Here is a 17168-nt window from a genome sequence, read left to right as displayed (position 1 = left end):
CTGTAAAACCCACTCACTGAGTGTCCCTTTGAAGACTACTGTAAAACCCACTCACCGAGTGTCCCTTTGAAGACTACGGTAAAACCCACTCACTGAGTGTCCCTTTGAAGACTACTGTAAAACCTACTCATTGAGTGTCCCTTTGAAACCTATTGTAAAACCCACTCACTGAGTGTCCCTTTGAAGACTACTGTAAATCCCACTCACTGAGTGTCCCTTTGAAGACTACTGTAAATCCCACTCACTGAGTGTCCCTTTGAAGACTACTGTAAATCCCACTCACTGAGTGTCCCTTTGAAAACTACTGTAAAACCCACTCACTGAGTGTCCCTTTGAAAACTACTGTAAATCCCACTCACCCTTTAATAACTATACTGATCAAAAATATAAATGCAACATGCAACAATTTGCAACAAAGATTTTACCGAGTTACAGTTAATTTAAGGAAATCAGTCAATTGAAATAAATTCATTAGGCCCTAATCTATGAATTTCACATGACTGGGAATACAAATCTTTTTATTTATTTATCTAGGCAAGTCAGTTAAGAACACATTCTTATTTACAATTGCGGCCAAACCCTCCCCTAACCCGGACGATGCTGGGTCAATTGTGCGCCGCCCTATGGGACTCCCGATCACGGCCGGTTGTAAATACCAAACCAGGGTCTGTAGTTTCCTGTCCTGCTAAGCATTCAAAATGTAAAGAGTAATGTTGTGTGTCAGGGAAAATGTACGGAGTAAATCGTACATCATTTTATTTTGGAGTGTAGTGAAATAAAAGTAAAAGTTGTCAAAAATATAAATAGCAAAGTACAGATACCCCAAAAAACTACTTAAGTAGTACTCTAAAGTATTTTTACTTAAGTACTTTACACTGCAGAAAACCAGTCAGTATCTGGTGTGACCATTTACCTCATGAAAACCAGTCAGTATCTGGTGTGACCATTTACCTCATGAAAACCAGTCAGTATCTGGTGTGACCATTTACCTCATGAAAACCAGTCCGTATCTGGTGAGACCACCATTTGCCTCATGCAGCGTGACACATCTCCTTCACATAGAGTTGATCAGGCTGCTGATTGTGGCCTGTGGAATGTTGTCCCACTCCTCTTCAATGACTGTGCGAAGTTTCTGGATGCTCTGGATCGCCGTCATACACGGTGATCCAGGGCATCCCAAACATGCTCTATGGGTGACATGTCTGAATATACAGGCCATGGAAGAACTGGGACATGCTGTCGTACACCTCGACACCTCGATCTAGAGCAACCAAACATGCTCAATGGTTGACATGCCTGATGAGTATGCAGGCCACGGAAGAACTGGGACATGCTGTCGTACACCTCGACACCTCGATCTAGAGCAACCAAACATGCTCAATGGTTGACATGCCTGATGAGTATGCAGGCCACGGAAGAACTGGGACATTTTCCGCTTCCAGGCATTATTATCATGCTGAAACAGGAGGTGATGGCGGCAGATGAATGGCACGACAACGGGCCTCAGGATCTCTTCATGGTATCTCTTCGCATTCAAATTGCCATCGATAAAATGCAATTGTGTTCGTTGTCCGTAGCTTATTCCTGCCCCATACCATAATCCCACCGCCACCAGGGGGCACTCTGTTCACAGTGTTGACATCAGTAAAACGCTCGCCCACACGTCTCACATCTGCCAGGTACAGTTGAAACCGCAATTCATCCGTGAAGAGCACACTTGTTCAGCTTGCCAGTGGCCATCGAAGATAAGCATTTGCCCACTGAAGTAGGTTTCGGGGCCGAACTGCAGTCAGGTCAAGACCCAGGTGAGGACGACGAGCTGCGCTGAGAGGACACAGTAATTATTTGCTTGTGCAAACCTACAGTTCCATCAGCTGTCCGGGTGGCTGGTCTCAGACGATGCCGCAGGTGAACAAGCTGGATGTGGAGGTCCTGGGTTGGCGTGGTTACACACGGTCTGCTGTTGTGAGGCCGGGTTGGACGTACTGCCAAATTCTCGAAAACGACGTTGGAGTTGTGCTTTATGATAGAGAAATTAACGTGATATTTTCTGGGAAGAGATCTGGTGGTCATTCTTGTAGTCAGCATGACAATTGCACTCTGTGGCATTGTGTTGTGTGACAAAACTGCACATTTTAGAGTTGCCTTTTATTGATCCCACAGCACAAGGTGCACCTGTGTAATGATCATGCTGTTTAATCAGCTTCTTGATATGCCACACCTGTCAGGTGGATGGATTATCTCAGCAAAGGAGACATGCTCACTAACAGGGATGTAAACAAATCTGTGCAAAACATTTGAGAGAAATTATTCTGCATGAGCTCATGAAACATGGGACCAACACTTTACTTGTTGCTTTTGTATTTTTGTTCAGTTTACTTTAAAACCCATTCACTGCATCATAAGACTCCCTCTCCTTTTGGTGATGCCCACTGACTGAACTGTACAAAAAGTATAGGTTATATACATCCTATAGTAGTATGTACAGTGGGGCAAAAAAAGTATTTAGTCAGCCACCAATTGTGCAAGTTCTCCCACTTAAAAAGATGAGAGAGACCTGTAATTGTCATCATAGGTACACTGCAACTATGACAGACAAAATGAGAGAGAAAAAAATCCAGGAAATCACATTGTAGGATTTTTCATGAATTTATTTGCAAATTATGGTGGAAAATATGTATTTGGTCACCTACAAACAAGCAAGATTTCTGGCTCTCACAGACCTGTATCTTCTTCTTTTAAGAGTGGCTGACTAAATACTTTTTTGCCCCACTGTAGGTCTACATATCTTTTGCTTGCTTTGACATTTATAGGATTTGTGGAGAGTTTAGTAACCAGTTTCTATTTTTTTTATTTAACTGGGCAAGTCAGTCAAGAACAAATTGTTATTTTACAATGAAGGACCACCGGGGAACAGCGGGTTAACTGCCTTGTTCAGGAGCAGAACGACAGATTTTTACCTTGTCAGCTCGTTGATTCGATCCAGCAACCTTCCTTTTCGGTTACTGGCCCAACGTTCTGTCGAATGTGTTTGGAATCTTCCTAAATGTGTAACGCTGTGGAGGTGTAGTAGATGGAATTTTATTTAATTAAATGTATAACTAATATATTGTTTTTATGCATGGCTGAACATCATTATCTAACTTTAACATTATAAGTTTGATGTTTATTTTCAAAAGCAAAAGTTATATTCTCAGATGACTCTGTCATGTGCTCCTTCATCTTGAGGTTTTTGTTTTAAATGTTAACTCTATATCAGTGATGTCATCGTCCGTAGGACACTCATTATGTTTTAAATGTTAACTCTATATCAGTGATGTCATCGTCCGTATGACCTTCAAGATGTTTTTAATCACCACATCAAGTGAATCACAAGATGAAGCCTTCACTGTCTAAACATAACATCTCGTGGGTCGGAGGGCGGTGCTCTGGATCTCTCCTTCCTCTGTGAAGTTGAGCTGAATGTATTCCATCAGCTTCTGTATAGCGGCCTGGCATAGAGACATGTCTCCTCTGGTACTTCTGCAGCCGCCGCTGTTGACCGTGCTGAGACTGACCGTGCTGCCACCGACCGTGCTGAGACCGACCGTGCTGAGACCGACCGTGCTGCCACTGACCGTGCTGCCACTGACCGTGCTGCCACTGACCGTGCTGCCACTGACCGTGCTGCCACTGACCGTGGGGCCACCGACCGTGCTGCCACCGACCGTACTGAGACCGACCGTGCTGCCACTGACCGTGCTGCCACTGACCGTGCTGCCACCGACCGTGCTGCCACTGACCGTGCTGCCACCGACCGTGCTGCCACCGACCGTGCTGCCACCGACCGTGCTGCCACCGACCGTGCTGCCACCGACCGTGCTGCCACCGACCGTGCTGCCACCGACCGTGCTGCCACCGACCGTGCTGCCACCGACCGTGCTGCCACCGACCGTGCTGCCACCGACCGTGCTGCAGGCATCCTCCTCGTGTTCTGACTCCTGGGATACAGTTGGAGTTACAACAATGGATTGAAGTATCACTCCACAATATGACAGAGGCTGACAATAGATCATACAGATTTCAGAACCACATTGTGGACCACCGTTAGACTATAGAGAAACAGTAGGCATTCGTAGTACAGTATGTAATTGATGTCAGCTATAAGAAATGACATCACCCTCACGTGTATGCAAAAACAGACCTGGTACGAGTCCTGGTCTGGGTCTCTGCTGGTGGTGGACTGCTGGTCTGGGTCTCCATAGTGGTCCTCATACCAGGTCTGGGCCACCAGGAGCCAGTACTCCAGTAGATGGATGTGGCTCAGGGCGTTCTCCTGGGTGATGGGCATCGTGGCTGGGGCTGGACCAGAGCCAGAGGTAATATGTACATGTAGGTAGAGTTATTAAAATGAGGGGGGGGGGTGATGCAAATAGTCTGAGTAGCCATTTGATTAGATGTTCAGGAGTCTCATGGCTTGAGGGTAGAAGCTGTTTCAAAGCCTCTTGGACCTGTGTAAGTGACTGAACAGTCTGATAGATCATGGCTTTAGTACTGCAGGGTTTGGACTCAGGATTTGTCATAGTGGGGAGGGAAGAGCATGGATGGTCATATTTATGTTTGTCTGTTTCCCTCCACCATCTGAGTAAACTCAACAGGATATTCAGTTGTCTGTTTCTCTCCTCCATCTGAGTAAACTCAACAGGATATTCAGTTGTCTGTTTCTCTCCTCCATCTGAGTAAACTCAACAGGATATTCAGTTGTCTGTTTCCGTCCACCATATGACTATCTCCCCAATCAGTGATAATAACATAGTGACTGTGGTGTAGCAGCTAAGGTTGACTTGACAGTCACAAGGTCCAGGGTTCAAGCCCCCGTTGGGACTACGCCCTGACTTTTCTACAATATGAGCTTTGTCTGGAGGCCTCCAGCTCGTTCATACCCTCGGTTTCCCAAAACGACAACACCAAAACTGTCCTCTTTTACCCCACAATATCAGACTGCATCAGAGCATGATCACATGCTGAAGGCCAGAATGCTCAGGATGCTGGATCTATTATTTTATATTTATAAACATAGGAAGTGTTGTTGTATTTATAAACAGGAAGTATCGTATTTATAAACATAGGAAGTGTCATCGTATTTATAAACATAGGAAGTGTTATCGTATTTATAAACATAGGAAGTGTTGTTGTATTTATAAACATAGGAAATATTGTTGTATTTATAAACAGGAAGTGTAGTTGTATTCATAAACATAGGAAATACTGTTGTATTTATAAACAGGAAGTATTGTTGTATTTATAAACAGGAAGTATTGTTGTATTTATAAACATAGGAAGTTTTGTTGTGTTTGTAAACATAGGAAGCGTGGTTGTATTTATAAACAGGAAGTATTGTTGTATTTATAAACAGGAAGTATTGTTGTATTTATAAACAGGAAGTATTGTTGTATTTGTAAACATAGGAAGTGTTGTTGTATTTATAAACAGGAAGTGTTGTATTTATAAACATCGGAAGTATCGTTGTATTTACAGGCCAAACAGAGGAAGTGGATGATGGGACAGTAACAAGAAGATACTTCATTGGTACTACAGCAACGTTCATAGGAAGCAAAGCTGGCCGAAATAGAGATGCGCTTGGTTTGACATGTTTAACTATGACTCAATTAGCCTGGCCCCAGATCTGTCTGATAGATCTGTCACACCAATAGACATATCTGTGCTGTCTTGTCAACTATGGCCATGATCAGGCTGTGACATAATGGCTTCCAGCGGAGGCTAACCAATGAGAGCCTTCCTCACACTATAGACAGGTTTTACACTGCATTCTGAAAGTATTCAGATCCCTTGACTTTTTCCACATTTATTTAAATCTTTTCCCCCCCTCATCAATCTACATTAAACACAGTACCCCACAATGACAAAGCATAAACAGTTTTTTTTGCAAATTTATTGAAAATAAAACTGATATCATATTTTCATGAGTATTCAGACCCTTTACTCAGTACTTTGTTTAAGCACCTTTGGCAGCGATTACAGCCTCAAGTCTTCTTGGGTATGACGCTACCAGCTTGGCACACCTGTATTTGGGGAGTTTCTCCCATTCTTCTTTGCAGATCCTCTCAAGCTCTGTCTGTTTGAATGGGGAGCGCTTCTGCACAGCTATTTTCAGATCTCTCCAGAGATGTTAGATCGGGTTCAAATCCAGGTTCAGGCAGGGCCACTCAAGGACATTCAGAGACTTGCCTCTCTGGAGCAGGTTTTCATCAAGGATCTCTCTGTTCTTTGCTCCATTCATCTTTCCTTTGATCCTGACTAGTCTCCCTGCCACTGAAAAACACCCCCACAGCTTGATGCTGCCACCACCAGGCTTCACCACCATGCTTCACCGTATGGATGGTGCCAGGTTTCCTCCAGATGTGACGTTTGGCATTCAGGCCAAAGAGTTCAATCTTGGTTTCATCAGACCAGAGAATCTTGTTTTCTCATGGTCTGAGAGTCCTTCAGGTGTGATGGGTTCTGACTTCTAATCTTGACAATTTGAAATCTCCTTATTCATGTCCCTGAGAGAGAGAATGTAGAATGTTTATGTTCTGTCAGAACATGTTATTGTTAGACACCAGGTATCCTATGAAAAGGAGAAGTGCCACCGTTTGGTACAAGTCAACAGGACAACCGTGAGTTGGGGAGGAGTGAGGCATTTGGGCCGGGGAAGAACAGGCATCACTGAAGTTCTGCCTAGCAACAGAGATGTGTTGGCTGTCCAGATGTGTAAGGAGAAGATGAAGTATAGGAGGAAGGTTTAAATACCAGTGCTTGTGTAAATACGTCTTTGTAGGTTCAGATGTCTGACCCATTGGGTGAATAAACTTGGTTTGAGTGTTACCTAGTTGTCCGTTAGTTTTTACTTTATCTATTTAGAACCTAACAGGTGCCTTTTGGTAAACTCCAAGCAGGCTGTCATGTGCCTTTTTACTGAGGAGTGGATTCCGTCTGACAACTCTACCATAAAAGCCTGATTGGTGAAGTGCTGCAGAGATGGTTGTCCTTCTGGAAGGTTCTCTCATCTCCACAGAGGAACTCTGGAGCTCTGTCAGAGTGACCATCTGGTTATTGGTTGATTCCTCAGTTTGGCCTGGTGGCCAGCTCTAGAAAGAGTCTTGGTATTTCCAAACGTCTTCCATTTAAGAATGATGGAGGCCACTGTGTTCTTGGGGAGCTTCAATGACGCAGACATTTTTTGCTACTCTTCCCCAGATCTGTGCCAGATCTGTGCCTCGACCTCATGGCTTGGTTTTTGTGTGTGTGTGTGTCCAACTGTGGGACCTTATATAGGCAGGTGTGTGCCTTTCCAAATCATGTCCAATTAATTTGAATATACCACAGGTGGACTTCAATCAAGTTGTTGAAACATCAAGGATGATCAATGGAAGCAGGATGCACCTGAGCTCAATTTCGAATCTCATAGCAAATGGTCTGAATACTAACGTAAATAAGGTATCTGTCTTTAAAAAAAGAATTTGCACAAAACAATCTAAAAACTTGTTTTCACTTTGTCATTATGGGGTATTGTGATGTCATTATGGGGTTTTGTGATGTAATCATGGGGTTTTGTGATGTAATCATGGGGTATTGTGATGTAATCATGGGGTATTGTGATGTAATCATGGGGTATTGTGATGTAATCATGGGGTATTGTGATGTAATCATGGGGTATTGTGATGTAATCATGGGGTATTGTGATGTAATCATGGGGTATTGTGATGTCATTATGGGGTATTGTGATGTCATTATGGGGTATTGTGATGTCATTATGGGGTACTGTGATGTCATTATGGGGTACTGTGATGTCATTATGGGGTACTGTGATGTCATTATGGGGTACTGTGATGTCATTATGGGGTATTGTGATGTCATTATGGGGTACTGTGATGTCATTATGGGGTACTGTGATGTCATTATGGGGTACTGTGATGTCATTATGGGGTATCGTGTTGTCATTATGGGGTATTGTGATGTCATTATGGGGTACTGTGATGTCATTATGGGGTACTGTGATGTCATTATGGGGTATCGTGTTGTCATTATGGGGTATCGTGTTGTCATTATGGGGTACTGTGATGTCATTATGGGGTACTGTGATGTCATTATGGGGTACTGTGATGTCATTATGGGGTATTGTGTTGTCATTATGGGGTATTGTGTTGTCATTACGGGGTATTGTGTTGTCATTACGGGGTACTGTGATGTCATTACGGGGTACTGTGATGTCATTATGGGGTATTGTGTTGTCATTATGGGGTATTGTGTTGTCATTATGGGGTATTGTGTTGTCATTATGGGGTATTGTGTTGTAATTATGGGGTATTGTGATGTCATTATGGGGTATTGTGTTGTAATTATGGGGTATTGTGTTGTAATTATGGGGTATTGTGTTGTAATTATGGGGTACTGTGATGTCATTATGGGGTACTGTGATGTCATTATGGGGTATTGTGATGTCATTATGGGGTATTGTGTTGTAATTATGGGGTATTGTGTTGTAATTATGGGGTATTGTGATGTAATTATGGGGTATTGTGTTGTCATTATGGGGTACTGTGATGTCATTATGGGGTATTGTGATGTCATTATGGGGTACTGTGATGTCATTATGGGGTACTGTGATGTCATTATGGGGTACTGTGATGTCATTATGGGGTACTGTGATGTCATTATGGGGTACTGTGATGTCATTATGGGGTACTGTGATGTCATTATGGGGTACTGTGATGTCATTATGGGGTATTGTGATGTCATTATGGGGTACTGTGATGTCATTATGGGGTATTGTGATGTCATTATGGGGTATTGTGATGTCATTATGGGGTATTGTGATGTCATTATGGGGTACTGTGATGTCATTATGGGGTATCGTGATGTCATTATGGGGTATCGTGATGTCATTATGGGGTATCGTGATGTCATTATGGGGTATTGTGATGTCATTATGGGGTACTGTGATGTCATTATGGGGTATTGTGATGTCATTATGGGGTATTGTGATGTCATTATGGGGTATTGTGATGTCATTATGGGGTATTGTGATGTCATTATGGGGTATTGTGATGTCATTATGGGGTACTGTGATGTCATTATGGGGTATCGTGATGTCATTATGGGGTATCGTGATGTAATTATGGGGTATCGTGTTGTCATTATGGGGTACTGTGATGTCATTATGGGGTATTGTGATGTCATTATGGGGTACTGTGATGTCATTATGGGGTACTGTGATGTCATTATGGGGTACTGTGATGTCATTATGGGGTACTGTGATGTCATTATGGGGTACTGTGATGTCATTATGGGGTACTGTGATGTCATTATGGGGTATTGTGATGTCATTATGGGGTATTGTGATGTCATTATGGGGTATTGTGATGTCATTATGGGGTACTGTGATGTCATTATGGGGTATTGTGATGTCATTATGGGGTATTGTGATGTCATTATGGGGTACTGTGATGTCATTATGGGGTACTGTGATGTCATTATGGGGTACTGTGATGTCATTATGGGGTATTGTGATGTCATTATGGGGTATTGTGATGTCATTATGGGGTACTGTGATGTCATTATGGGGTATTGTGATGTCATTATGGGGTATCGTGATGTCATTATGGGGTACTGTGATGTCATTATGGGGTACTGTGATGTCATTATGGGGTACTGTGATGTCATTATGGGGTATCGTGTGTGTGGATTGATGAGGGGAAAAAAATAATTGAATCAATTTGATAAGAAGGCTGTAATAAAACAACATGTGGAAAAGTGGGTCTGAATACCTACCGAAGGCACTGTATTGTTTTATAAGATCATCTTTGAGAACTAACAATCACCAAAATATAAACCAGACTGAGAGAATCTACATTTCAGAAAATGCCATGGCATGGGGACAACCCCCATTGATTTTGATATGATGTTTGAGTCACTCAGATAGCATAAGAACACAGCATAAGCCATGACAAAATGTGTATAATTGAAGAACATTTGCTTTAAAACGGCACATTTTATCTCAGTCAAATGGCAAAATGTGTAGAATTGCACACCCACTACCAAAACCCACGAGTGACAAGTTACAACATATATTTGTAGCATTTGATGCATTCAGAGTATTTTGAGGATTTTCAATGAGGTAAAAGCTCATCTATATTTCAAATGGTGTCAGCATAATTAAGTTTTTATTAATTTCTAGTGCAGAACAGCTTTTAGGTCACCTCTCTCTCTATTCAACCAGACAAGCAGACATTGAAATCATTTTAAACCCCGTTCAATCAAACCTGTCTATGGACAATGACACAGATCATACAAACACAGAAACCCCTACAACTGTCTGGCCTAAATCCTGCAGAACTGCCCTCCAACAACCCACAACCTTAAAGCCAAACCTAAACATAACCCTGCAACAGCCCACATTCTGAAAACTTAACCCTGCAACAGCCCAGAAAGTTTCAGTATAAACACTTTCCCTTGTGTTCGTTGTGGACTGTCTGTTGTGGACTTAAGCAATGCAGCTGTTGGTTCACAACTGTACAGTCTATCATATTCTTCAATTGAAAACAGGTCTAAGAAACACAATTCCCTTGTCCCTATTTGTCAGGTCAAATATCCCTGGACCAGAAAACATTCTCAGACAACATAACATATAAAGAAAGTAGCTCTCAGTAGAAGCTTCTCTTTTCTCTTTACACTTCAGTGGGACAATAGCAGGAGCAAGAAAAGAGCATTGCTTTGGTTTGAAGAGTACAATCTTTTCTGCCCACCAGGCCAGCGTCAAAACACTGTCTGCCACTGACCGCCTCCAAACAGCTACCGAAGCACGGCTCATTGAGCTGTAGACCAGAGTGTCCTGGCCTCTGCTATCGACCCAGGCCAGGCCAGGCTATAACCCAGCCCACGCTGGGACGTGAACCCAAAGAACCTCCTCCCTACCTCCCTCCACCCACTGCTTTTCCTTCTAGCGCTTGTTATTTTTTTGGGGGGGGACATGGTGTTCTTCACTCTTTCTGGTGTAAACATTTGAGAAGTCAGCTTTTTCCCTTGTTGAAATGTATTAGTACAGTGTTAGGACATTGAAAGACAGTGTTTGTGTCTTTTGTGTACCTTTGGTGACATAATATAGCAACTGCATGATCTCTCTTCAGAGGCAGGAAGTAGGGCTACAGGTGAGCAAGACACAGAGCAGCAGGGAGAGAGACAGCTTGTTGAATTGGAAGCTGAACTAGGGCTACAGGTGAGCAAGACACAGAGCAGCAGGGAGAGAGACAGCTTGTTGAATTGGAAGCTGAACTAGGGCTACAGGTGAGCAAGACACAGAGCTGCAGGGAGAGAGACAGCTTGTTCAATTGGAAGCTGAACTAGGGCTACAGTGAACCAAGACACAGAGCAGCAGGGAGAGAGACATCTTGTTGAATTGGAAGCTGAACTAGGGCTACAGGTGAGCAAGACACAGAGCTGCAGGGAGAGAGACAGCTTGTTCAATTGGAAGCTGAACTAGGGCTACAGTGAACCAAGACAAGGAGCAGCAGGGAGAGAGACATCTTGTTGAATTGGAAGCTGAACTAGGGCTACAGTGAACCAAGACACGGAGCTGCAGGGGGAGAGTTTTTTTACCCAGCTAGCACACAACGTGCTGAGAACCATATGTTTGGTAAGAGCGTGATTGTCCTTTTAGTTATTTTGCATACAACCTTTCCACAACGTTCTGGGAATGGTGCAGGATACCCAGCTAGCACATCATGTTCTAAGAGCCATGTTTCTTAGGTGGGAATTTCTGTACTTAAGCATAACATTTCCTACAGGTTTCCTCGTGGTTCTATTTAAAGTCGTGTTCTCAGAACGTTCAGGGAAACGGTAAGAAACAAAGTTCTTCTGTGGGAATATTAGTTCTTCAGCGTAACGTTTTCTGCAGGTTTCGTTATGGTTCTATTTAAAGTCGGGGTCTCAGAACATTAAGAAAACCACCAAGAAAACGTTAGTAACGTTCTAAGAATGTTGTTTAAAAAGCTATGTGACCGACCGGCTCCATTCGGTCTTAGGTAGCAAAATGCTAAATGTATTTTTGTTTTTTACATTGGATAAAAGTAGAGACTCAGAGCTTGAAAATAGTGTGTCATACTCTACAGTTGAGGAACAAGGGGAAAGTCATGAGTCACGGTCATGGGTGCACCTCAGCCCAAGGTACTAAACTATATCATAACCGCCATTGATAAAAGACAGAACTGTGCAGCCGTCTTCATCGACCTGGCCAAAGCTTTCGACTTCGTCAATCACCGTATTCTTATCGGCAGACTCAATAGCCTTGGTTTCTCAAATGATTGCCTCGCCTGGTTCACCAACTACTTCGCAGACAGAATTCAGTGTGTCAAATCGGAGGGCCTGTTGTCCGGATCTCTGGCAGTCTCTATGGGGGAACCACGGGGTTCAATTCTCGGGCCGACTCTTTTCTCTGTATAAATCAATGATGTGGCTCTTGCTGCGGGTGATTCCTTGATCCATCTCTACGCAGACGACACCATTCTGTATACATCTGGCACTTCTTTGGACAATGTGTTAACCTCTAGTAACTCCCCATCCCGTGTGCGGGAGCGTAATCATCGACTCACACTAATTAGCATAACGCAACGGACATAAAATATAGAAAATATTCCTATTCATGAAAATCACAAGTGAAATATATTGAGACACAGCTTAGCCTTTTGTTAATCACCCTGTCATCTCAGATTTTCAAAATATGCTTTACAGCCAAAGCTAGACAAGCATTTGTGTAAGTTTATCGATAGCCTAGCATAGCATTTTGTCCAGCTAGCAGCAGGTAACTTGGTCACGGAAATCAGAAAAGCAATCAAATTAAATTGTTTACCTTTGATGAGCTTCGGATGTTTTCACTCACAAGACTCCCAGTTAGATAGCCAATGTTTATTTTTTCCAAAAATATTATTTTTGTAGGCGAAATAGCTCTGTTTGTTCTTCAGGTTTGGCTGAGAAATCGTCCGGAAATTGCAGTCACGAAAACGCCGAAAAATATTCCAAATTAGCTCCGTAATATCGACAGAAACATGGCAAACGTTGTTTATAATCAATCCTCAAGGTGTTTTTCAAATATCTATTCGGTAATATATCCACCGGGACAATTAGTTTTTCAGTAGGACCGATTGGAATAATGGATACCTCTGTATTTTACGCGAGAATCACTCTGGGAGCCATCAGGTGACCAGTTGCGCAATGAAGCCGCTTACGGGTATTCTTCAACATAAAGTCACAATGCTGTAACGTTAGGTTAGCTGGCTAGCCAGTACAAATAATGACCGTATCCTATATCTGACAATGTCTTTAGCTCATTTGTATTTATAAATAAACCCCCAATACGATCATTATTTACAAGTTAATGGCGAGCTAATTACACAAAATAGCTTACTTTTCTGAGTGAGATTAAATAAAAGCTGGGCTTTCTACCTGAGAATCCTTAGAACTTGGACACTGTCTCGTTGGCCTAACGTTATATCCTCATTTGACTTTGGTGATGTTGTTCTTCACATTACCGTCTCTGGTAAACACACACTACATTAAATCAAATCTTATCTTAAAGTTTATTTGTCACATACACAGGATACAGAAGGTGCAAACAGTACAGTGAAATGGCTACTTGCATAGTGGAGTCTTTTTGTTTATACAAGTAGCTAGTTAGCTAAACAATGAACCATAATCCCAAATTATAACAGAACTACCCTGCATGAATCTGCTGGTAGCTAAAGCTAATCAACCAGCTAAATCAATATTAGCTAGCTAGCTAAAACAATGAACCATAATCCCAAATCATAACAGAACTACCCTGCATGAATCTGCTGGTAGCTAAAGCTAATCAACCAGCTAAATTCAATATTAGCTAGCTAGCTAACATTAGGCTATAACTAGCAATGCAAACAGCTCTGAGATACGAATAATAGTACTACACAGATCATCCATGTGATGTTAGCTAGCAAGGCAGTCAGCTAACATTAGCTAGCTTGCTAATAGTACACTTTAACTTGTAATGTAAATGACTTTGACAAAATTAGAAACCGATAATATCTGAAAATGTAGCTAGCTAGACTCTCTTACCTGTATACACGGAGGAACGCTTCTCCCTCTCTGTCACGGCTGCCATGGTTACCCTTAGTTTGAAGATGTAATCCGGAGACAGGTGTTTTATACAACAGCGTTCTTCTTTGTTGTTCTCTTTTCGACTCCCCTGTGTATTTGCAATCAAACGCCAGAATCTTCTCATTTTCCATCGCGATCATACTCTGCTTCCACCGGGCATTCCACTGATTTCAAAACTCCGGCCTCCAGAAAGTGAAGAGCATTTGCAGTTGCAGTTCTTTGTAATATCTTTCACAATAGTCACATTAGAAAGGATTACCTACTCATACAGTGCTTTTGGAAAGTATTCAGACCCCTTGGACTTTTTTCACATTTTGTTACAGCTTTATTCTAAAATTGATTAAAGTGGTTTTTCTCCTCATCAATCTATTCACAATACCCCATTATGACTAAGCAAAAACAGTTAATTTGAAATTTGTGTTAATTTATTTAAAAAAAAGGGAAATATTAAATTTACACTAGTATTTAGACCCTTTACTCAGTGAAACACATTTGGCAGTGATTACCGTATTGAGGCTTTCTTGGGTATGATGCTACAGGCTTGGCACACCTGTATTTGGGGAGTTTCTCCCATTCTTCTCTGCAGATCCTCTCAAGCTCTGTCAGGTTGGATGGGGAGCGTTGCTGCACAGCTATTTTCATGTCTCTCCAGAGATGTTCGATTGGGTTTAAGTCCGGGCTCTGGCTGAGCCACTCAATGACATTCAGAGACTTGTCCCAAAGCCACTCCTGTGTTGTCTTGTCTGTGTGCTTAGGGTCGTTGTCCTGTTGCAAGGTGAACCTTCACGCCAGTCTGGTTGATTGGTTAACAAATCAATGTTTTTTTTGTATCAAGACTGCCCAAATGTGCCTAATTTGTTTTTGAATAACTTTTCATGTTCAAAATTGTGCACTCTCCTCAAACAATAGCATGGTTTTCTTTCACTGTAATAGCTTCTGTAAATTGGACAGTGCAGTCGGATTAACAACAATTTAAGCTTTCTGCCAATATCAGATATGTCTATGTCCTGGGAAATGTTCTTGTTACTTACAACCTCATGCTAATCACATTAGCCTACGTTAGCTCAACTGTCCCGTAGAAGGGACACCGATCCTGAGGAAGTTTTTAAGGGCTTGTGAGTAAAGCATTTCATGGTGAGATCTACACCTGTTGTATTCGGCACATGTGACAAATACAATTTGATTTGATCAATGCCTAAGCAAATTAATTGCCATGTGTTGTATCTGTGCTTGGAATTCACAACGGTTAAACTAAGCAGTGTTATTACAAGTCTCATTGAAACATCAGAATGTTAATTTAATTACCTTCAAATAACATAAAAAATGCAAGTTCCCAAAACAGGCAAAGTGTACCCTTCGTTCTCAGAACCAATGGGAAACCAAAAATGTATGTTCCCACAACTTCCAAGGAACCAAATGTGCTAGCTGGGTATTTTTCCACTGTGATGTATTCCACTGTGCCCCTCACTGTCCAGTCCAGTCCTGTGATGTATTCCACTGTGCCCCTCACTGTCCAGTCCAGTCCTGTGATGTATTCCACTGTGCCCCTCACTCTCCAGTCCAGTCCTGTGATGTATTCCACTGTGCCCCTCCCTCTCCAGTCCAGTCCTGTGATGTATTCCACTGTGCCCCTCCCTCTCCAGTCCAGTCCTGTGATGTATTCCACTGTGCCCCTCCCTCTCCAGTCCAGTCCTGTGATGTATTCCACTGTGCCCCTCCCTCTCCAGTCCAGTCCTGTGATGTATTCCACTGTGCTCCTCCCTCTCCAGTCCAGTCCTGTGATGTATTCCACTGTGCCCCTCCCTCTCCAGTCCAGTCCTGTGATGTATTCCACTGTGCCCCTCACTCTCCAGTCCAGTGCCATGCTACTACAGCCAGGAGGATATCATAGACTGACTGTACAACCACAGAGAATATCAAAGGGAATATTAAACCAGTTTAAAGACCCTTTGTGATGTATGTCCATATTCCACTGTGCTTCTCAGCTCCTCCCTCTCCAGTCCAGTCCCGTGATGTATTCCACTGTGCTTCTCAGCTCCTCCCTCTCCAGTCCAGTCCTGTGATGTATTCCACTGTGCTTCTCAGCTCCTCCCTCTCCAGTCCAGTCCCGTGATGTATTCCACTGTGCTTCTCAGCTCCTCCCTCTCCAGTCTAGTCCCGTGATGTATTCCACTGTGCTTCTCAGCTCCTCCCTCTCCAGTCCAGTCCCGTGATGTATTCCACTGTGCTTCAGCTCCTCCCTCTCCAGTCCAGTCCTGTGATGTATTTGTCTGATTGCTTCTCAGCTCCTCCCTCTCCAGTCTAGTCCCGTGATGTATTCCACTGTGCTTCTCAGCTCCTCCCTCTCCAGTCCAGTCCCGTGATGTATCCCACTGTGCTTCTCAGCTCCTCCCTCTCCAGTCCAGTCCTGTGATGTATTCCACTGAACTTCTCAGCTCCTCCCTCTCCAGTCCAGTCCTGTGATGTATTCCACTGAACTCTGGCAACATGTATTCCACTGAACAGCTTCTCCCAGTCCAGTCCATATGTATTCCACTGTGCTAAATAGTCCTCCCTCTCCAGTCCAGTCCCGTGATGTATCCCACTGTGCTTCTCAGCTCCTCCCTCTCCAGTCCAGTCCTGTGATGTATTCCACTGAACTTCTCAGCTCCTCCCTCTCCAGTCCAGTCCTGTGATGTATTCCACTAAACTTCTCAGCTCCTCCCTCTCCAGTCCAGTCCTGTGATGTATTTGTCTGATTGCTTCTCTGAGAAGCCAATATGGGTCAAGGCTCCATTTAGCCTAAATTGCAGCCAACCAAGTCACAGACTGTTCTTTCTGCTACCGCACAGTAAGCTGTACCGATGCAACATGTCTGGAACAACAGGACCCTGAACAGCTTCTACCCCCAAGCCATAACACTACTAAATAGTTAACCAAATAGCTAACCAGACTATCTGCATCGAACCTCTTTGCACTAATGCTGCTGCTACTGTTTATCATCTATCCTGTTGCCTCGTCAC

Source organism: Oncorhynchus gorbuscha, linkage group LG05 (assembly GCF_021184085.1).
Source record: "Oncorhynchus gorbuscha isolate QuinsamMale2020 ecotype Even-year linkage group LG05, OgorEven_v1.0, whole genome shotgun sequence".
Taxonomy (NCBI): Eukaryota; Metazoa; Chordata; class Actinopteri; order Salmoniformes; family Salmonidae; genus Oncorhynchus; species Oncorhynchus gorbuscha.
Note: the sequence above shows the minus strand (reverse complement) of the source record.